Source organism: Castor canadensis, chromosome 9 (assembly GCF_047511655.1).
Source record: "Castor canadensis chromosome 9, mCasCan1.hap1v2, whole genome shotgun sequence".
Classification (NCBI taxonomy): domain Eukaryota; kingdom Metazoa; phylum Chordata; class Mammalia; order Rodentia; family Castoridae; genus Castor; species Castor canadensis.
Genome location: NC_133394.1, coordinates 123,890,354 through 123,913,762, shown reverse-complemented (window position 1 = coordinate 123,913,762; position 23,409 = coordinate 123,890,354). Strand labels below are relative to the sequence as shown.

The 23,409-nt window shown below is 43.9% G+C and overlaps 1 long non-coding RNA gene across 3 annotated transcripts in view; it reads right to left on the bottom strand.

Moving 5' to 3' along the window:
* Positions 1-895: 895 nt before the first annotated feature.
* LOC141410994 (uncharacterized) overlaps positions 896-23,409 on the bottom strand; it is an 86,910-nt gene continuing 64,396 nt past the window's right edge. For all 3 annotated transcript variants that reach the window (XR_012435833.1, XR_012435834.1, XR_012435835.1), the window contains exons 4-7: positions 7,868-8,575; positions 3,708-3,828; positions 3,163-3,312; positions 896-1,536 (exon numbers count right to left, since the gene is read on the bottom strand). This is a non-coding gene — a long non-coding RNA (uncharacterized lncRNA). The remainder of the gene's footprint in view (positions 1,537-3,162; positions 3,313-3,707; positions 3,829-7,867; positions 8,576-23,409) is intronic.

The window sequence follows — 23,409 nt, the reverse complement described above, 5'->3', positions numbered from 1 at the left end:
CCACTGGAGCCACACCCCCAACCCTGTCATAATTTCTTTTATTTTTTTGAATTAGCAACACATCCTCAGTCACGTGAGGGGATTTCATGTGACAACTCTATGCATGCACGTGTTCAGTGTACCTTGAACAAGTTCACCCTCCATTGTACGTCCATCCTCTCTCCCTCCCCCTTCTTCAAACACTGGTGGCTTCGTTATGCTGTCTGCATATGCACATCTGCATCTCTGCGCCCCTCAGTTCCCTCTCCTTTACCCTTCCTCCCTCCCACTCATCCCCCCAATAGGCCCCTGCCATCATTCTTTAAAGCATTAGTGACTTTTAAGGCATCTGAAATTTACTCTGTGAGTCAGTTTGAGCCTTATGACAAAACAGCTGGCATTTCTACGGCAGTCACATTGTTGACACTCTTGTAATATTGCATGGATTTGGAGGAGGGCGGACCCAGGTGAGGCTGAAATGATGGCTGTGTGTCCTGCCTCGCTGCTAAGGCCTGTGAGCCTCTTGGTTACAGACTCTCTTAGCAACTTGAACTGCCTGAAGGTCTCTGCTTGCCTGGTGAAGTGAAAGCTCAATTCACTACCGTAGATTTCCAGGTGAGGAGGGCAGGAAAGGGAGGTGACTAGGGGTTGGATTGTTCGGGGGAGGAAGACAGGTGACAACCCAATGAAACACCACAGCAGGGCTTCCAGGCCTCCTGGGCGTTCTCTACACATAACTGAGCAAGCTGCAAACCAGGAGCACTTGCCATTGCTCAGGACCAACTAACAATAATTATTAGTCTGAATAAGCAAGAGAAACAGAGACATCAGCAGGAGACATGCATTCAGGAGCCAAATCACAGTGACATGTACAGAGCATTTAAAATATACGAAAAGAAAGTTCAATAATTGATCCTTATTCATATTGATTGCATTTTTAATCATAATTTGATGAAGCAATGCTCTGAAATTATCCACTCTGAAGAAATCCCAATAAATTCGGGTTAGCCTCCAAGCTCCATCCCAGCTCCTGGGCAGTGGTTGTCATTTTTCAGGCATCAGTCCAGTTGGGAAACACACAAACACCCTCAGGGCAGAGCTGCCCGGAGCTCTATAAATCAGCCTGGTGGCTCATGCCTGTAATCATAGCCACTCAGAAGGCAGAGATCAGGAGGATCGTGGTTCAAAACCAGCCCGGGCTCGGTTCCTTCTGGAAGTTCTTCTCATTCACTTCTTCTGGAGAACAGGGAAGGACTGTCCCATAAGTATGGCTCATGATAGTCCCCCTGGCCAGGAATAACTCAAGTGTCAGAGCCTGAAAACAGGACCAAGGAGAAATGACAAGAGAAGGTACTCCCACCCAGAAGACTGGAGCAAGCCCCACCTCTTGCTCCAAGGAAGGGGCTTTATCACCTTTTGCATCCATAGAATGTGGGGACCCTTCTTACTTCAAACCCTTGAAATTGCCATTTGGAGAAAGTGTCTTCAAAGACCAGCTGAGCAGTTTCTGGAGTCAGATCCTTGGGCAGAAATTCAGGGGAATTTGAAGAGTGATGACTGTGGGAAGAGGTTTAATTGTGAGTAAAAAGAGCAGGGTCTTTTTACCAACCTAACTTTCAAGTTGCTAAAAACAGATGTGACAAGATTGTAAGGAGTAAGTACCCACAATGGAGGAGTGGCACCACCACCCCCACTTGCATAGATGACAGCCAGGTTTCCAATCAGGGGGTTACTAGGATTCCCCAGGGGAGGCGTCAACATGGGGGCTCCTGTTGGATTTCAGGCTCTGAACCCCAGTCTCCAACTTCTCAGCTGCACGCTCCCCCAAAAAACAAGTACATAAGACTCAATCCCGCCCCACAGTTTTAATTCGGCATTTGCATTTACTCCAGCATTAGTTAAACTGTTGCAAAGAATATGTTATAGGAAGATCATGATATTGACAATTGAAAATTGTCACAATACTCTCTTAAATGTACCTAGAGGTTTACGAATGCCCATTATCCCTGGTTCAAAACACAAAAAAGTCTTTTCTTAAACAATGACAAATTTCGCATTGCTCCTGCTTCTCCTTGAACTTGCATTTCCAAATCTACCTTCTCTGCAGAAGTTTTATCTAAATAATATCAATTACCCTATAGAACTCTTGCCATAAAAAGTATATAAATTGATGTCTTAGTGGTTTTTATAAATAGGGATCTAAATGTTAAAAAAAAAATTCTAAGTTGAAATAGTGTTATTAGTACAAAATTTATCTAAAAATATATTTTAAAGTATGAAAAAAACATAAAAAGGAAAATTCTACTAGAAACCACATAAGGAAAAGGATAGAGAACTTTTTAAAAAAAAAAATTGAGCTAGAGTCAGGTGGAGTGGCTCAAGCCTATAATCCTAGCTACTGGGGAAGCAGAAATTGGGAGGATTACAGTTCAAGGTTATTGGGGCAAAAAGACCCCACCCAACCAATGGCCAGGTATGCTAGGGAAGCACAAATAGGAGAATCTGGTCCAGAACAGCCGTGGATGTAAACCAAGACCCTATCTCAAAAATAACCAGAGTAAAAAGGGCTGGCAGAATGGCTCAAAAGGTAGAGAGCCTGCCTAGCACGCATGAGGCCATGAGTTCAAACCCCAATATAACCATAAGAAATTGTGTTAGTATTTATGGTAATTAGTAATTAATAATGTAATTGCATAATTGATTTAAGTGAATAACTTATTTAAATAAATTACAAAATACACAAAAACTAAAATAAATAGGTAATTAAATATGGTATAAGTGGTTAATTAGAGTAATTCTATTTGTCAATACAGTAAGGTTACTTATTTCTTTTTTCTTAGAGATGTAAATTCTAAAACAGAAGGAGAATTTTTTTAAGGCAATCTCTTCAATTCTTTAAATTCCTTCTGAGTTAGATGCCAAAATTCACATGGTTGTTATTAACACTTTTGAAGTGGCCTGTCCTGTTTTGTCGCAGGGGAACTGGAGCCCTGCTAACTTGCGCAAAGCTGTGGAGGGCTCATCACACCAGGCTCTGCAATGGCCACACCAACATTTAAAGCCACCCCGTCTGGTGCTCTGAGAGGTTCTGTGCCCTGGGGCATTGCAGCCCGGGGCCTGTGTGGGTAAAAAGTCTACCTTGCCTCTCTTAGTAGGATGGGCATGTGAGAGAGAGTCCTTTACCTCAGGCCATCTCAGGAAAGAGCGCCTGCAGGGCCTTGAAGCATCCCTGGCCACAGACCTTGAAAAGTCTACTGAGGTCCACAGAACCAGCTCTTCTTCTAGTGACTCTGGGAACCTTGTATGAGGTTCCCTCTCATTTCATAGGAAGATCTGTCAACAGAGAAAAGCCTGTGTTCAGGTAGAGAGAGACAGACAGACAGATAGAGGTCTGCTTTAAGGACCATGGCCAGGAGAAAGCAGGAACTCAGAGAAGTGAGCCCAGCACGAGGGACTGCTTTCCTGCTGGGGACATTTCCCAATGGGGAGGACGGCTGAATGTGCTGCTGAGGATGTCTCAGGACTAAGATAAAATCAGAGCTAAAACAGGGGCAGCCTGGTTCTCTGACGGAAAACATCCCCTACTGACTGAGTCAGGATTCTGAAGGACTCCGCCCTGAACCTGCACAAAGGCACAGCAGCCCCCACAGAGGCCAGCCCAAATGCAGCCTATCCAGAGGGACCCACGGTTTCCATCATGGTGCACTGGGAAGACTTGCTCTACTCACCTGTGTGTGTGCCCGGATTGCCAAGTACACTGGTGCAGTGTGCAAACAAGAAAACTTGTCTAAGGAGAGGAATAGCGTCATCCAGGCCTCTATTAGATGTTTAGGAGGCAGTCAAGAATGTCTGAGCACAAGAGAATGACAAAACACCACAATCAAGAAACGCAGAAATAACAGATAACAGGGCTGGTGGAGACACTCAACTGGTAGAGTGCCTGCCTAGCAAGCATGAGGCCCTGAGTTCAAATCTCGATACCATCAAAAAGAAAACAGACAACAGAAACAGACCCAGAGAGACTCATTATTCAAATAAATAAAGGACACAGGCTAAAACAGATATGCATACTGTGTTCAAAGACATAAAAACATAAGTTTCAAAATTGTAAAGATTGCACAGAGTCGTGGTGCGTGACTCTAATCTTAGCACGAAGGAGGCAGAGGCAGTAGGATGGAAAGTTTGAGGTCAGCCTGGGCTACATAATGAGATTGGGTTTGTTTTTTTATTAATCTATAAAAATGACACTAGAATTGAAAAGGCAATGGCCAAAACTAAGATGTTCATGACCAGGTTTAACAGCAAATCAGGTAAAGCAGCAAAAATGTTAGTGAACTAAAAATACATATAAGGACAAACCGTCCAGAATGCAGCAAGAAGGCAGCGTGGCTCAAGTGGTAGAGTGCCCGCCTAGCAAGCGCGGGGCTGTGAGTTCAAACCCCAGTGCCACCAAAAAAAAACAAGAAAGAAAAGAAAAAGTTTCAAGATTCAAGCAGGAAGTGGCAAAAGTCTGAAAATAATAAAAGACAAGCTAAGACACAGAGAAAACAGTGGAAAGGGCTAATAAATATTTGGTCGCCATGACAAAGTGACTTTGTGTCACAAAGTATCACAAAGTCCTGAGCAGAATAAAGTCATATCAGAGTGAAATTTTTGAGCAGAATAATAAAATTCCCAAAGGTAAAGACAGTCAGAAGTCTTCAATTTAAAAAAGGACTATCAATTGCAATTTAAAAAATTCTAGATGTTTCTAAATGTTGTACCCAGTCTATTGTTCTCTGATAGCAAAGTGTTCCTTTTCTTCCCTCGGATTCTTGCACTTTCATGTTCATCGATTGACAGTCTTGTCTTGCTCAGCCTCAATGCTTGAATGCCACTTGCATACAGAGGCCATGCCCACCTTGCTTTCTGTGTATTTCTACAGAATCTGCAGTGCCTGGCCTCTGGACTGGTACTAGTGTGAGGCCAGCAAAACTCCAGGAGCAGAGAAGGAAAGAGGCCTCACTCACTCTCCAAACCATGCACCTATACGGCAAGAACAGTGTCAAAAGTGACAGGGTGAGAAAAGTTCTCTACAACACCCAGCAGCTGTCTATCAACGACACTGGGCAACAGAAGATGATACCGCCAATCTTTCTAATTCCGAGACAAAAGCATTTTCAACCTAAACTGGTACCCTCGGCACTATGACTTGTACGTGTTCTCCCTCAGAGGGAGGCGTTCTGGGCGTGTGGTCCTGTGGGCACTGTTGAGTGGTGGACCCTTTAAAAAGTAGGCCCTAGGGGGCTGGAGGTGTGGCTCAAGTTGTAGAGCACCAGCCTAGCAAGTGCTGAGTTCAAACTCCAGTATCTCCAAAAAAAGGTAGGGCCTTGTGGAAGATAATTAGGTCATGGGGGCCCCACCCTGAGGCACAGATGAGTGCTGGCTCAAGGAAGTAGGTCAAGTCTGGGAGGAGTGCATTTGTCTCAGTAGAGAAGGTTGTCATAAAAAGAGCGAGCCTGGCCCCTTCTAGGTCTCTTCATCGCTTTTACTGTGTGTGCCCCTTGTTCATGTGATCAATTCCCTTCCACTCCTGTGCCTCTCCTACACTCAACAAGGCGATGGTGCAATACAGTTTGGACTCTCTCCAGTCACCAGAACCATAAGCCAAATAAACCCCTTTCTTTATAACGTACCCAGCCTCGGGTATTCTCTTACAGCAACACAAAGCAGACTAAGGCACGCAGCCAGCATTCAAAATGAGGATAAAGACTTTCTTGAACATAAAAGGATTCAGGGAGTTTAGCATTCTTGGCTCTTTTTTGAAAGAATTACTTGAGAACATATTTCAACAAAATGAAGTGGGGCAAAAGGTGAGGCACAAAAAACTCAAGTAGAAAGATGGATAATTAATTCCAAGTAATTAATGAGCCAACGTGAATGACTTCCATATGGTAGGGGAGGGAGAGACGTGGGTGGGGGAGACGGTAAAAATTTTCCAAGGCTCTGTCTTCTTCTTGGGGAAGAACCCAGCGCAGGTTTAATTCTAGACATGGAAAGACTACTATGTGTAAATAAATGGACCACATTTTTAAATAGTAACTGTTAAAAAGATAGAAGTACAGATAATTTCTAAGATATGAAGAAAAAGGAAACAAAACATCAATCCAGCAAACTTACATATGTCTACTTATATAATTGTAAATCCATAAGGATTTTCTTAAAAGCCTGGTATAATATGCACTAAATATTTCACTTTTGGAGAGGGGAGGGCACTTGGGATGAATGGGGCTGATTTTTTTACTCCTTCTTACACTCCTTGTTTTATTTCTTAAATCACTGTGCATTCACTTATTACATGTGTACTTTTTAAGCATCATAGGATTTTTACCCAATAAAAATTCTAATAGGGATCCTTTAGCTCTTTCTTTCTCTCTCTCTCTCTCTCTCTCTCTCTCTCTCTATTTAATAAAATTATCTTGAAGTTCATTTGGAAAATAGTGAAGCATTAAAAAAATGAGCTACTATTAAATGCTATCAAGTCAGTAAAGGTGCAAACAATTCTCTAATGTTACAGAGCCGAGACAAATGGATACCCTGACATTCCTAGCAGTTGGGAGGGAAACTCCAAATGGATGGCAATTCTTTACATATATATATTCATTTAGAGATCATGTCCTTTCACTGTAATTTTCCACTTTAGAACTCATCCAAAGAAAATAAAATTAGGGTTGAGACTAAACATTGAAACAAAGATATTTACCCACTCAATATTCAAAAGGCTGGAAATGCCCAGAAATCGTAAATTACAGCATATACATATAAGATACAATATGCAAGTCATTTTTAATAAAATAGGGAATATGTATTGCTAATGTAACTTTTTTAAAACAAGTGAAAGTTAGATATACATTACTAGATTATGACGCCATGAAACAAAACAGCTAAGCACCACCACCATCTCTAAAAATGAAAAAGAAAAAAGTTCTTTTGCTAAGGTGGAATCCATAATAAAGTTATAACCAGGCAGAGCAGCATGCTATCATCAGAAATCAGAAATTTCCAGTCATTTTGCCACAGGGCAAGCCAAGAGGACCCTAAGGCAGCCTCAGGCGAGATGCTGTGCACAGGTGGAAAAGACTCCTGGTCACAGAAAGGAGCTGTGTGGGCAGCCATACACCATTCTAACCCAGTCCTGGCCACCAGACTGCTAGGTTCCTCCTTCTACCTCTCTGTGCCAAGAAGTAGGCCCATGGGATTGTCTTCAGTGAGAAAGAGGACTGCAAGCCCTGGGGTGTGAGACACAGGCAGGAACCTCAGGAGTGGTGGCACCCAGAAGGAAGCTGGTGGCTCCCCAGCTGCCCACCTTCCGCAGGACTCAGACTCACCCACAACCACTGAGGTGAAAAGAAAGAACATCCACAGCAGGCAAAACAGCCTTTTCTTTTTTTCTTTTCTGTACAGGAAATTTTCAACCACACACAAATTAAGAGAATATTATGAAACAAGCAGTACTCATTGCCTGTTTCAACAGTGAACAGTGTTCTGTCAGTCTCGTCCGAACACACACTACCACTTTTAATGTCTTCAGTCACATTCTCACACTTAGTGTGGCTCTCTGACACAGGAAGCATGTGTGTGTGTGTGTGTGACTGGGGTTTGAACTCAGGACCTCACACTTGCAAAGCAGACACTACACCTTGAGCCACACCTCCAGCCCGTTTTGCTCTGGTTATTTTGGAGATGGGATCTCTTGAACTATTTGCCCAGGCTGGCCTTGAACTGTGATCCTCTCTATCTCAGTCTCCCAAGTAGCTAGAGTTAAAGGAGTGAACCACCAGCATCCAGCACACATACAGGATTTTTAAAAACACTACCGCCAGGCCCCAGTGGTTATAACATCTCCCACCTTTTGTGCACCCCCATCAAGAGGTAAAGTCTAATTTCTCTCCTTTGCCTCTGGGTGGGTCTTGGCCAAGTCCTCCCAACTTCCATCTTGCCCCTGTGGTCTGTTTAGTCTCTCCAAGGCACCTCTCAAGATGGTCCCTCTACAAATCCAGCTGCCATGCCACCAGATGCCCAGCCACATGTAGAGGACTCAGGTAGGAACCAGTCATCCTTCCCAGCTGAGCCCAGCCAGTCAAGTCTTCCTGCCGGGGGCTCCAGATGACATGGCCATGCATCCTGTGTAAATCCCTGCTCCGAAGGGCATGTGAACCCAACAGCGTTGCGGTGAGCTTACCCCATCAGCACAAATTAGAAACACCAGTGCAAGTCCAGTTCCCTCGTTCCCAAAGCCGGGCTTTCTGGTTGTCCTATTTAAATTAGGATCAAGGAAGAGCCACAAGTTGCTTTGGGCTGACATTTCTATTAAAGGTCTTTTAATCCACATGAATTTATCATTTTTATTTAAAAAAAAAAAAAAGAAGAAATTTATGCCTATTTGTGAAGAAACCGGGTCTGTGATTTTGTAGAATGATTTCTTCCATTCTGCTGCTGGAGTTCTAGCCATCAGCCAAGCGTTGTCCCATGCTCTTCAGTGGGGTGAACTTCCTGGAAAGTGATGCTTTCACCTTGTGCAGGACTGGCAGTTTTTCTGTAAGGAGCCAGCGGGTCACTGTAACCAATCACAGGTGATATGTAAATGAATGGGCGTGGCTGTGTGCCAATTAAAGCAGGAAGCAGCCAGATGTGACTGATGGACCAGTGTGCTGGTCCCAATCAAATACGACTGAATAGAGATGATCAAATGAAAGATGAGTGCACAACCCAGAACCACCAAATATTTAAGGGAAACCAACGTCATGAGAAGAAAACCAAACTAAACTAATCTCAGAACCAACATCTGTGAAAACAGAAAAGCATTTTTTTTTTGGCAGTCTTGGGGTTTGAAGTCAGGGGCCTGCCCTTGCCAGGTGGGTTTTCTACCACTTCAGCCACATCTCCAGCCCTTTTTGCTTTAGGTTATTTTTCAGATAGGGTCAGAGTTTTTGTCTGGGTCCAGCCTTACCTATGATCTTCTACCTAGGCCTCCTATGTAGCAGAGATTACAGATGGCAACCATCATACTCAGCTTGTCTATTGAGAGGGAGTCTCACCAACAATTTTCCTGGGCTGGCCTCAAATGACAATCCTCCTGATTTCTGCTTCCTAAGTAGCTGTGATTCTAGTCCTGAGTCACTGCACCAGGCTTAGAGGAAAAAGAAAAACTTTTAAGGAAATCCTACATATTACAGAGAATTAAGAGATACATATTTCCAAAGCAAGAAAAAGCTGTTTTAATGGCAATCAGTTAAAGCTCTTAGAAATGAAAAATACAATCATCAAAATAAAAAATCTTAATGTTATGTGTTGACTAACAACGAACACCCCTGGAGAGTATGTAGCCAGCAGAATACGCTGAGAAATTGTTGCACACTAAACTAAGAAGAAACAACAAGAAATGTTAAAATAAAAATCTGGGTGCATAGAAGTCAGGACCAGATATTCCAATACCCATGTTAAAGAAATTATAGATAAAGAGACCAGAGAGGCCAGGCAATGGTGGCCCTTCCATAATCCCAGCTACGCAGGAAGCAGACATAGGAAAATCACAGCTGTACACCTTGGGGGAAGGGGATAAGTGAGATCCTATCTCAAAAACAAAATTAAAACAAAAGGACTGGGGGTGTGGCTCAAGCATATGCAAGACCCTGGGTTCAATTCCCAGTATCACCAAAAAAAAAAAAAAGTTTTTAAATTTAAGTAAAAAAGACCAGAAGGGAAGAAATAAGCAAAGAAATAATAATAAAAATATTTTCTACGAGTTAAAAAAAAAACAAATGTGATTCTTTAAATAGAAATGGCCCACTTGGGAACACCTAGGCTGAATGTGGGATGGTAGAGAGTTACCCATATGTGGCCATAGGATGGTCAAGTTTCAGATCTTCTTCAGTAACTCTGGGTGAAACTTGGATTTCTTACTTTTGTCCATTTGGTTTCAAAAATGCTGCTCCAGGTGAATCTAATTTGCATATTAAATTGGCAACTGCTGTTCTCAAGGAAGCAGTAATCTGGGACCTAGGACCAAGTCATTCTTTCTTGCAAATGAATGCTGATTGCATAGTCCAGTGTTTCTGGGCCCCTCTTACACTACTTGGTCCCCTGTTTCCTCCTTCCTGTGCTGAGCCACTCCCGTGATGGTTCTACTGTGAACCTCCTCCCCCGACCACCACTGAATGAGGTCCTCCTTGACCTTTTGCCCAGTAATCAAGGTGCTGGTGCCCCCACACACACACACCCAAAACACCCTTGCAGCTCTAACCTGTCATGGCTCTGGACCCTGTGCTGACTGCCTGACCCCTGACTGCTCCTGTTCCTGCTATAGCCTCACAAGGACTATCCTGGGATTCATTGATTCATTCACTGTGTTAGACTTTGTGTCTTTGTGACACATACCTGAGAAAAACAACTTAAAGGGAGGGATTATTTATTTTGGCACATGGTTTCAGATTTTTCAGTCTATGGTCACTTGGCCTCATGCACGTGGGCAGAACATTACGGTGACTGGAACAGGTGATGGAGGGACCTTCTTCACCTCGTGGTGGCCAGGAAGCAGATAAAGAGATAAGAAAGAGGCCAGGGACAAGACACTCCCAAGAACCCACTCCAGTGACCTACTTCCTCTAGCAAGGCCCCATCTGCTAAAGTTTTCAGAACCTCCCAAAATGGCACCACCAGCTGGGACCCAAGTCTTCAATACATAAGCCTTTTGGGGGGACATCTCACATCCAACAGAACACTTATAAACACATGTGGAGAGCTGTGCTGTGTGTGCTGGGTTCCGGGGAAACAGCTGAACAAGGGCTGATGCTTGCCTTGCAAGAGCTCTACTTGGAGGCAGAAATGAAAGGAAATGGGTGGACCACTATGTGGCCAGGGTGATCATCCGGTGTCGCCAGGGACCATCTGCACCTACCTTGCCAAAGTTCTTATGAAATTTCAAATTCCCAGCCCTGCCCCCCAGGAATCTGCATTTACAATAAGACTGAGTCGTTTTTATGATCACAAAAATGCAGTAGTCGTTGGTTTGAAGAGCTGGGTCCTGGGTCTCTGATTTGGTTTGAAAGGAACACAAGGAGTGTGGCAAGGAGTGCAGAGGAGCTGGACTGATGGCTAACAGGGATTATCCCACAATGCGTTGTCCTGCTAAGGAGTCTGGGCTGTGTAGGATGACTGAAAGGTGCCAGTGAAAAGTGACAGGGTTGGGAAGAGGATGCAGGAGCAGCATGGTAGAATTTTTACAAGATGACTCCTACAGCAAGGTGGAGGATAAATAGAGGTGGGGTGGGGACAAAGAAAGGGCTTAAGATTGTCACTAGAGGGACCTCCAGGTTATCCAGGATGGGGGATCTGACCTGGCTCAGTTGCAGGACAGACAGAGAAGGGGAGACAGGAAGTCTGGCTGGAAGGTAGACTTGCAGGGCTCACTGGTAAGGGTCAAAGCAGGACTTGCAGCTCTTGTTCCCTTGGGCTTGCCCCAGCCACGGGAGGGGGGTGTCAAGTTCTCAGTCCTATCACCTCTCTCTTCCCTGGTCTGCCATGGTTAGCAAATCCAGTCGTGTCCTAAGATACTCCAATGATCAGAAGAGAGACACATATACATATATGCTCATGCGGTTTTAGGCCTTATCTAATCAGGCTGGATAAATTAGTTACCTTTAACATTCTGTAATTACAGTGAGGTGTTGACCTTTTTAAAAATCTGAAGATCATGCTGCTATTTCCTTGCAGGCTTTTAATTGTAGAGCCCTGTGAAAGTCCACACCTGGGCCCCTCTCTCAGACTCCCGAGCCCCCTCAGGGCAGTGACTACAGGGAAGCAAGGGCAGAGCTGACCAGCGGGTACTCTGTGGATGCACCTAAACTTCCACGCGGTGACGGGAACGGCACACGCCCACTTTCATGGGCAGCTCCAGATGGCAGGGAAAACCACACGCTTCACAAGTGAGTTAGGAGGGATCACACAAAGCATGACGTGGTTCACTTCCACTTGACTTGGGGTTTTGAGGTAAACCTTTCCAAGCTCACATAGGTCACTTGTCACTTCAAAAATAAATCATTTAGAGCAGCGTCGAGTGAAATCAGGGTGACTGCTGATTCACCCCAACGGACACTCCCAATCCAGCCATGAAGTAGGTGTAACAGAGCTTAAGAACACAAGTGCTGTATGTGTAGGAGAGACAGCAGACTGCAGTACCGATTGAAATAAATGGTGTGTGATGACAGGAAGACTAGGGTGGGGGGGGGGTGCGGGGGACTGTACTGGGGTTTGAACTCAGTCTCACACTAGCCTGCTTGCTAGGCTACTACTCTACCATTTGAGCCACTCTGTCAGCGCTCACAAGAAAATCTGGAGAGCTGTCTATAGTTTAAATTCTCATTTATTACTCATTTGATCCTCAAAAAAATTGTCTTACCTTTTTCAGATGAGCAATCCGAGATCAGAAAGACCAAGTGGCTGACCAAGGACACAGCCAACAAAGGAACATTACTATGCATTTGTTGCAAAAAACAGAAAACTTGACTCAAACCATACCAGACAAGACAGGGATATAAATACATATAGTCATGTATAGAAAAAGCCCAGCACTGGAGTGGGATTCAGGTACAGTGTGATCAGACCTCCAGCTGTTTTACTTTGACGTCTTGGGTTTACCCTTCTTTTTGTGCCAGCTTTATTCTCACGCTCTTTTCCTGAAGTACCTTCAACACCCAGCACCCCATCCAGAAGGAGAAGGACTTTATTCACCAATCACCAAACAAGAGTCATGGGCTTCACTTTCATTGGACAAATGACCAAGGTAATGCCATGTACTGATTGGTTCAGGCCTGCGGTACATCACCACGCATAAGCCCACAACCACGCCAATCAAAGGCCAGCCCAGAAGCTGAAGGTTGAGTTGTTGTGCCAAGTGGGAGGGGCAGAATGGATGCTGCAAATTCAACAGCAGCATCCACAAGCCAGGGCTGGCGTTCGTGCTTTATGACTCAAATCCTAAGTTGTTGCTTTCTTTATCTTACAGGCTGTCTCCTTCACTTCATAGCTTACAACCTGGAGTAAAATAGCTATATTTGCATATGAATGAGTCTAAACAGACCCTTAGGTGAGCAGAAGTCCTTTCCAGCTGCTGTGCTCCCAGACTGGACATGGTTTTGTGTGTGCTGCCAGGATGAGTGGAGTCTTTTGCTTCTGTTTCTTCTCTAACTCCTGTTCCTCTAAATCCTTTGACCCCTCATCTTTGTTTCAAATACATTTTTGTCTCTTTGTGTCAGATCCCAACCAGGAAGACAGAAACCATTCTGAATATTTAAACCAGGCGAAATTTAATGTAATGTAACAAGATGAAAGAAACTCAGAAGCCAAACAAGGACAGTGAAGCAATCCTGAGACCAGCAACAGCAGGAAGTTGCTGCCACTCCTAGACTGGAGGGACAAAGCAGGGAGGTGATGCTACCAGAGCTCAGGGGCTGGGATTAGCCAGAGGAAGGTGCAACCACAGCAGGCTTCCGGTGAGAACCGGAAGAGAGGGAGAGAGGTAGCAGCTGCCAGGGATACCACCCTGGGAGAGGAAAGGGAAGAAACCTTGGCCTCTCCCTTCCTCTTGCTTTCCAAACTCCCTCTGAGCCTCAGGTTTCCAGCTCCCAGCTGGAGAGGGGGTGGGGATTGGGTGCTGAGGATTACAGCCTGCAGGGGTCAGGCCCCCATGATACAAAGCTGGGGAAGAAAGGGTGAGGGTCTCAGGTAAACAGTCCCAGAGCAGCAAATTTGCATGACAAATGTCAAACATCTTCACCATGGAAATTCTAGAAAATATACACAGGCAAAGAAAATACTGACTGTGATAGTTCTTAAGAAGTAAGTTTAAGTCAGTCAGTTCAGCCACTGCTGAGGGTGACTAGCTAGTCACTAGTCACTAAGCAATCCACGCTCTGGTTGTTGCCCTAGTCTAGGCCAAGCAGTCTAACAGTCTGATGGTATTCTTAAATGCATCCTGAGAAATTAAATTTTCCTCGCTATCAAGGCAAAAGTGAGAAAATAAATTTTAGAAAGGTTCAGAAAAGCTTTATTTCTTCCAGAAAACTGACTTGCTTCTTTTCCCAGTTAATATGGGCCACAGGATTTATCAGTTTTCTTCTTTTTGCCCAGGCTACTAGGAAACTCAAAGGTATATCTCAAGACCAGCAACTAGAGCTGGGGGCATGGCTTAAGTGGTAAAGCATTTGCCTACCAAGTGCAAGGCCCTGAGTTCAATCCCCAGTACCTCCAAGAAACAAAAAAGAAAACCAGTAACTTTTCACCCTTGGTGTTGATAGAGACTTCTTCCATCTTCTTCATATTCCAAATTAAATTTTATCCTATCAGCACTTGTGTGTGTGTGTGTGTGTGTGTGTGTGTGTGTGTAGAAGTCAGGGACAAATAGAGACAAATAAGGAAAAGGGCTCAGACTAATTTCCCCAGAGACAACTGGGTACCACTTGTCCTATCCAACTTGGTCCTCTGCAAAGCCAGCTGGCCAGCACTGGGTACATTGTCTGCACAATGGAATAGACTCTGTCTGTCACCGTCCTCAATAGCAGATGGCCACTTTGCACTCATCTATGTCATATACCCTCACCCAGGGAGACAGCACCATCCACTGTGCAAATCCCTAGCACCTGCCTCCAACTGGGAAGACTGGGAATGAGGCCTGTGTACTCACATAGGCTCTGGGTCAGTAGTTTTTCAGTAAGGGGGCCCTGAAAACAGAAAGGTGGAGCAAGTGGCCACGGGTGGGATATGGTTTGATTTTTCATTCAAGTGGGCATTGAAAATAGGTGGGGTGAAGTCTCTTCAAGCAAATGGAAGTATGGTCCTCTCAATGAGCACTTCTCTGGCTGGCTTAGCCATTTTGACTCCTAACTTAGTTTCTCTTGAAGTGTTTTTCTTGCACTTTGTTTATTTGAGGCAGATAGTCTGGGCATCAGGCCCAGTTTAATATAATTTTTACTGTTGCTACTGCATCCCCAATTCCATCGAGACAGTTATTATCGTTGTTGCCTAAGACACCTCACATGGCAATTACCAAGGCCAGGTGCACTCCCTGCCACCCCACCCCAGCTACCTGCCCCACCCCTTCCTACTTCAAATTTCAGAGGTGAGGCTGATGCTCACTTCCAGGCCACTGAGCTAGCACAACCTTGTGACTCCATAACACAGCCAAGTAGATACCTGGTCACTATCAGGATGATGCAATTGGGACACACCAATGGTTCAGATCATTTAAGTCCTAGGGTGTATCTGTGGGTTGGAAGAACCCACAGAAGAAAATGGGGGAAAATTCCCCCATTGCTTCTGTGTTCTAGAAACACACAAGCTGCTCTTACAGCAAATTTGCCTTCCTAGTTATGTTTTACATAATCTAATGAATTCATATTAGCTCATACCTTCTTAACAAATACCTGTTAAAGATAGTTCGCCTGGCAGCTGGAGAGGCAACTGACCTCAGAAGACCATCGGTTAGAGCTGAGAGTTGGCATCCATGGGATAGGTGCAGCATTGACAACAGAAGGGAGCAGTGCAGTGTTTGCTTGAAAAATGGGGAGTCTGTGTGTGTGTGGTCCTTTCCTGGTTTAAGGCAGTGCTGGGTCTAACCCTTAGCACAACTTTCAAATGCAGGTGTGGAAGGTGAGGGGTTGTAATAATAACCCACTTCGGGGTGTGGACATTAGTCAACAGACACGCACCTCTGGCTTCCCGCCAAGACCTGAGGTAGAGCCTGGGCCTGGGCTTGTGCTCAAGTTCGTGTCTTCAGCAGATACAGTCTTGCTGCAGAACTGTATCGCACTAGCAATGAGGCCTACTGGGAAAACAAATAAAATGCTTGAAATGTTTCAATGCATTTCCAAGTATTCATCTTCCAATTATTCAGACTCTGAGTCGATTGGGCCTAGAGCCCAAACTTCCTGTGCATGCCGGATGCTTTCAACAATCTCCTCAAGATCAGCAAATACATAGCAACCTAAAATACCATCCTCTCAGAGCCAAGGACAAATTCCCAAGGTATCACTCCAGGAAATCAACTAGGTGTCTCTGTCCAAAGTCCTCCTTCCTAATGTCTAGAAGAGTAGATTAATTTTAGTAAGCGTAATAAACTCTTACAAAGGCCTCTATGACACCATGGTCTGAGTCCACCCTGAGATTGTACCATAAGTAAGAGTGGGAACAGTGCGTGGGGTAACAGGAAGGAAAGAAGGAAGGAAGAGGGAAGAGATGCAGGAAGAGCAAAGCGCAGCCTCCTAAGGTAACAGTAGCTATAGAAGGCTTTGATGCCCAGACCAAGTTTTAAAGGGTGAGTTTAAATAAACGGAGATTGTTTAATGTTGTTAGTCTTTTTTTGTTAAGGGATGGGCAGGCCAGTGGAGACTGATTTCCTTTTGCATTTAAATTTCTCTGATGGTGGCAGTCACATGAGTCATCTGCATCTAAGAAGCACCACCAAAATAAAATAAATACCTCTAGTGTAGATTTTGATTCTAGAATATTCTTATTAGTACTTTTTCAATCTTTCTCATGGACCAGGTAGAAAAATGGAGTTGAATCTTACCTGCATTTAATTTTTGTAAGCTCAATTATGAGAGAAAGAGAAAAAGAATGTGAATGAAAGAATATCAGCCTGTCTCCATGCCCAGACTATGGGTTGTGCAGTCTTTAGCTTAAAATATACATTTTTCAAGGCTGGTAGAGTATCTGCCTAGCAAGCATGAGGCCCTGAGTTCAAACCCCAGTACTGCCTCCCAAATACATATATATATATATATAATATATGTATAAATATATAGGTATACATATTTACATTTATATATATTTATATAAATATAAATATATATTATATATGTATAAATATATAGTATACATATTTACATTTTTATATATATTTATATAAATATATATAAATATATATTATATTATATTATATATATGTATAAATATATAGGCATACATATTTACATTTATAATAAACATGACATCAAAAGCCAAGCTTTTTGCTTCACTGGTACCCACACAAGAAAATAGTCCTGCCTGTGTTCCAATGAGGCAGGGCAACTGGTTAAGAAACCGTAGACCAGCCTCTCCGCATGCAGCTCAAGGAGAGTTTGATTATCTATGGTTTCCACCTTGGGCTGACTTTAGAATCTGGCCCTTGCATTAGACACATCTCTGCCAAATTAGTTCCCCCCAACCACCACCTTGGCAAGTAGAAAAATGTAACAGAAGTGGGATCATTTTTCTGGAATCATTTTTCTGGAATCTCTAAATTTGTGCCAGAGCTAGAAACATTACTTTCTCAAACTCCATGTGTGTGGCAATCTCTTTTATCTTTTTCTCAATTTGGGATACAAAAATGATCCACAAGCCAGGTATGGTAGTGCATGTCTGCAATCCCTGTTCCTCAGAAGGTGGAGGCAGGAGTTCGAGACCAACCCAGGCAAAGGTGGTACAGTGCTTACCTAGTTCAAACCCCAGCACCCCCTCACACACACACACACAAATTCATTCATTCATCAAATATTTGCAGAGTGTTAACAATGTATCCAGCACAGGAGTCAGAAGACCCAGTCCTGGGCTGGCAGAATGGCTCAAGTGGTAGAGCACCGGCCTAGCATCTCAAGCAATTCAAATCCCAGTAATGAATAAAAACAGAAGACCCAGTCCTGACTTTTTATGCCTAATTTGCTGTGTGACACTGGAAGAGCTGCTGATATCTCTGAGTTTCAATTGCCTTCTTGACCCCCCAAAATGAAAAAGTGTGGCACATAAGTTCCTCTCAGTTACAATATTCTGTGACATTGACTTAGGAGTATGCGCTAAAAACTTAAAAGAAATATAACAAACTTACCTCTCAAAACTTTAATCTATGTCTAACAAGCAATTTGCCCCAAACAGCTTTTCCTCTGGCTTAGCCCTTCCGTGGGTGGTCAGTCTGCTCCTCCCATCTCTGGAAAAGTCCACACCACCAAGAGCTCCCCACCCCACCCCTAAGCTTCCAGCCGACACAACCAAAGTGAAGGGACCTCCCTCTAAATTTTGTTCCCTGACACGGTTGCTGTGCTTAGACCCTCTGAGGGTGATTGAGCCTTGGCAATGTGACCGAAAGTACTGATGGCCATGTTGTGGACAAACTATTTGGAAAGGGGTCTCTTGTAGGATTAATGTCACTTTCAGATTGTGACTGCATCATTTGTAGTGTGCCTTTTGTGTTCTTTCATCAGGAAGGTGGGCCTGGGTCCACTTAGTTGAACTTGGCATGGTGATGGTTCAAACACCAGTTACCTTCATCCATCTAACCTCAGACAACAAAGCGCTTGGGATACAATGTCCAAATGTCTCTCGGGTTACATCAGGCAAAGTCCCAAATTTTACTTCATGTAACACCCGCTGTTTAGTTGTTCTACTCAGTCAGTAAATATAGGTTGGAATTCACTCCCCACCCTCTGTACAACTTGCTGAAACAACCAAAGAGCGTGTCTAAATTTAATGGCCACTTTTGTAGGTTGCCAAATATTTGGTCCAGAGAAGGTTTTTGTCACTTTGAGCTTGATATTCCCCACAAGGACATAATCAGCTCCTGCTTTACCCTCCCACATGCACGCATGCCCCTGTGTTACGAGAAAGTAGTCACTGAAAGGGACTTATTAATAAAAGGGGATGCTGGCATTCAAACTGAGGCAGATTTTGTGCCTTACTCCCTCTAAAATAATACAAGACCGAGGCTGCTAAATTTTTTAAGCGCACTTTTGATAGAGATGGAGAGGTGAGAGACGAGAACTGTCTGGAATACTTTTAAGTGCCTTACACGATGAAGACAATTTTGTGAAGTTAATAACATTAAAATGGAAAAAACCATAAAATGTTTAATGTGTTGTGTTTTTCTCACAAGGTTATAAAGCTTTTGACCCATTAAGCTTAAAACTATCACACATGTATACAATTCCACATTTGACTCCTCAGTTTGCGTGCCAATACATTGAAATTCTTTTAATATTGTGGAGCTATAAATTGCTGGGCTCCAGGGAACCCAGTCTCTTGCTTTCTGCCTGCTACAGGCAGAAACTTGAACACGAAAGACACCCGGACCTTCCAGCAAACAAAGGCCGTCATTATGTCTTCTGAACTCAGGAGCTTTCTCTCTGCCAGGCAGATACAGAGAACACTCATCTCCTTCCAACCCCCGTCTCCTGACTTCCTCTTTCTCCTCTCACCGTCCAGGGCCCTTTGAAAGGTTTGCCCAATAAGTGCCTTGTTCCAAATCACAGCAGGAACAGTGGATGTCCCTCTCAGTGTCCGCTGCACCGTAAGTCCTTTGAGGATGCAGGAAGACGCCCACCAGTCTCGAGATCAAGATGCTAGACGAGGAAGTCCGAGCCTCCTTCCACCTTCTGTAGCAAAAGGACAGGCTTTCGGGAGAACGGACAGTTTACGCTTGCATGGTACATATACACTTACCAAAGGCTCGGGAAAAACACTCTCCTCTTAGTGTTACCTTTAAAAACGTCTATGTTGTTCAATAAACAACACCATCAGGAATTGGGGAATTGGGGACTTGGGTTCATATGCTCTCTCTGAGCCTCATAATAATCCTACTACCTACTTTAGAAGGAGCCAATGACAGGATTTGAATCCAGGTTCTATAGATCCAAAGCACCTGCCCATTCATGAATTCCCGAAATCAAAGAGTAGTCAATGATCATATTTTAATTACTTTATTCTACATCCTAAGTGTGTGTATATATATATGTAATATGTAAATATATATCACATATACATTTGTAATTTTTACAGTATCAGGAAAATAATATGAAAAGAATGAAAGAGAATGGGGAGGTATTTTTTTGGAAAATTTCGGGTAATCACTAAAAGCAACATTCCAAGCACCAAAAGGAAATGCTCTCCTCTGAGTTCATGACTCCTGCAATGTTTCCCTGGCCCCAAATGCTAAGAAGGAGCAGTTGGATAAACCACGAGAGGGCTAGCAACATATGACCAAATCAGTTTAGAACAGAAACTTGAAAATAAAATAGCTGAACTTTGGAAAGCAGAGTAATCATCTAACATGTCAGCACATGTCCCAAATCATGTCCTCCAACCTATAATTTGACTGCATAGTCGGACAAAGAAGGACTGCCCAAGGGTGTAGGGGCCTTGTCACCTCTCTTGCCAACACTCCTCACTCCTCCTCCTACCAATCCAGACAAAGACAGGAGTTTAGAATTGTATATTCTCACTCCTCTGCATGGTTCTCCAGAGGAAACCTTCCTAGACCAGGTGCAGTGGCTCAGGCCTATAATTCTAGCTACTTGGGCAGCAGAGATAGAGAGACTAGTGGTTTGAGATCAGCGGTAGGGGTGGGGTGGGGAGACTTTGAGAGACCCCATTTCAACCAATAAAAGCTGGTCATGGTAGCATGCACCTATCATACCAGCTTTACAAGAAGCATACAAAGGAGGATTACAGTCCAGCTACCCTAGGTATAAACCTGAAATCCTATTCAAAAATTAACTGAAGCAAGCCAGGCACCAATGACTGACTCATGCTTGTAATCCTAGCTACTTGGGAGGCTGAGATCAGGCGATCAGAGCTAGAGGCCCACCCAGGCAAATAGTTTGCAAGACCCCATCTCCAAAATAAACAGAGCAAAATGGACTCAAACAGTTGAGCACCTGCTTTGCAAACACAAAGGCCTGAGTTCAAAACCCCAGTACCACCAAAAAAAAAAAAGAAAGAAAAAAAAGAAAACCTTCCTAATCTGTCTACAGGAATAGGGTCCTCACCAACAACTACCCACCAGTTAAAAGAATGATCTGTGCTAGACAAGCACTCTGTTCCATGTGTGAGGATGGCTGGACTGTGAGACTGAGTGAAGGCCCACAGTCACATTCTTGCTCAGCAGGGAGAGGGGGGGAGGAGCTTGGTCCCCAAGAAAGTCCTTCTGGACAAGGAGAAGGCCAGTGTAAGAGCCTTTCATGTTATCCAACAAGCCCAAATGAAACTGGGAGTGGTTCATGTCACAGATGAAATATCTGTCATTAGTTATCCAGGAGGGCAATACGGGATGTCAGTACCAAATCAGCTGGCCCAAAGCACGCAAGGCAATTAACAACCTAATGAAGATGACACAAGGCATGAGTGACACCCAAAGAAGGTGATGCACCAGGGGTGGCTGTATACAAAAGCAAACCTCCTGGTAGCTGAGCCTTTTGAAATATTTGTAAATCCTTGGGTAAGCATCTCCCATTGTGATAAATGGAAACTTCCATGGAAAAATGCCCAAATCCACTAGACTGAAATATGACTTGATGAAAAATGGAAATGTCCACAATAAAGAAGGACCTTGGAGCCTCTTTGATCTGCTTCTATATTTGGCTCAAGGCCCCAGTAAAGCCAAAGAGTTTATGTTTGGACCAATAACTAGAGGTCATAAAAGAGTTCCTTGGACTGGAACTCTGGATGGGTGGGTAGAACATGGGTCATTTATGATGTTTGATGACAGTGAATGCCAAGAAAACTACTATTCAGTGTATACAGCTTCCTTTACACCCTAGATGAGAAGGCCTGGAGCACTTACAACAGTAAACAAGAGCAGAGGCAGCCCCAAGGCATGGCACTGACATTTCCTTTGACAAACTGCACAGGCCAGCTCCTTACAGCAGACAGCAGTTACGCTGGAGGGATGTGCAGAAGGGTGAGATAGAGGCCCTGGGGAGGGGGTGAGTGACAGGGCTGAAGGCAGTTGAGACCCTCTGGCAATCACACGGGTCAGACTGGTGATGGCCGAGCTGTAGGAAGAGCAAATCCCTTCTACATGGGGAGACTCAGGGGGGCTTTAATGAGGAGGTACTATTGGGTGAATCTTTACAAGTGAGTGAAAAACCCAAGAGCCAGCAGAGGTGAGATGCCCAGCAAGACCAGGGACTCTGAGTTGAGGGGTGAAGGCTTTTGGAGAGAGCTCTGGAATTCTGACCAGGCCTGAGGCTGGAAAGTGGGAGGTCAGGACAGAAGTCCAATGGTCTAGACTGACTCAATACACATGCACTTGACTTTATTTTGTAAGACTGAGGGTTGTAAAGCTTTTATATTTCATATTTAATATGTATTTTTAAATATTTTCTATTTCAACAGAACTTTTTTTTTTTGGCGGTACTAGGGTTTGAACTCAGGGCCTTGTGCTTGCCGGGCAGGTGCTCTACCACTTGAGCCACTCCTCTAGCCCTTTGAAACCTTTTTCAATAAGCATAATTAATAGTACAAGAGGGTTTTATTGTGATAATTCCCCTCTATTATATTCCCTTAGTCCTGAACCCTCCTCCCACAACAGAACTTTTTTCAAGCCTTATGTGGAACTGAATTATATAACAAAAAGAAGTATTTTATTAATATAAATTATTTTTATAATCTTAGCTGTCTTACATTGATATATTCTTAAATTAACCAAAGGAGACAATTTCCAAGCATTTGCATATTCATTTATTTTGGGGGAGGCAGGGAATACAGGTAACAGAAAAATCAACTCATACTGGCTCAGGCATACAAAAAAAAGAGGTGGGGGAGGAGGAAGATTTATTACTCACATACCTCCAGAAGGGGTTCTGGGCCTGGGCGTCAGTTAATGGAGGAGCTTTCTGTTGGTTTCTTAGGCCAGAATACCTCTAGGTGGCTGATTCACTCCCCGCTGGGCTTCCTCCCTGTGGCAGCCCCCAGGGCTCATGCATCCTTACCAGCTGCAGGTTTCCCAACAGAGCTAACAACGTCCCAGAGCTTAGCATTCTAAGGCCCAACTGGATGCACACACCCACCCCTGACTTTGTCACTGCAACCGTGACAAGGCTGAATGGTCCCCAGAGTCATGCAACATGCCAAGTCTCCATGGACTGAGAGTGAACACAAGATGGTGTCCCAGAGGAAAACTGAGGTGCTATTACTGGAAGGATGGACAGGAAGAGACAACACAGTCTACTCTATTTTGACCGACACACACAAAAAAAATAACCTTGGGATATGGTATGACAGCTTTAAACACTCAACTTTCTTCAGTGTTTTATTTTATTTTGCTTGCACAATATAGAGAAAATTCTGATTCATATATCTGAGTGGTTACACCCAGTAACCATAAATAGCACACTTGAGCCAGCATCAGTGGCTCACACCTATAATCCTAGCTACTCAGGAGGCAGAGATCAGGAGAATCAGGGTACGAAGCTCAAAGCCAGCCCCAGGCAAATAGTTCACAAGATCCTATCCAGAAAGAAAAAAAATCACAAAAAAGGGCTGATGGAGTGGCTCAAACAGTAAGAGTGCCTGCCTAGCAAGTATGAGGCCCTGAATTCAAACTCTAGTGCTGTCAAAAAGAAAAAAAAAAATAGCATGCTTATGTAA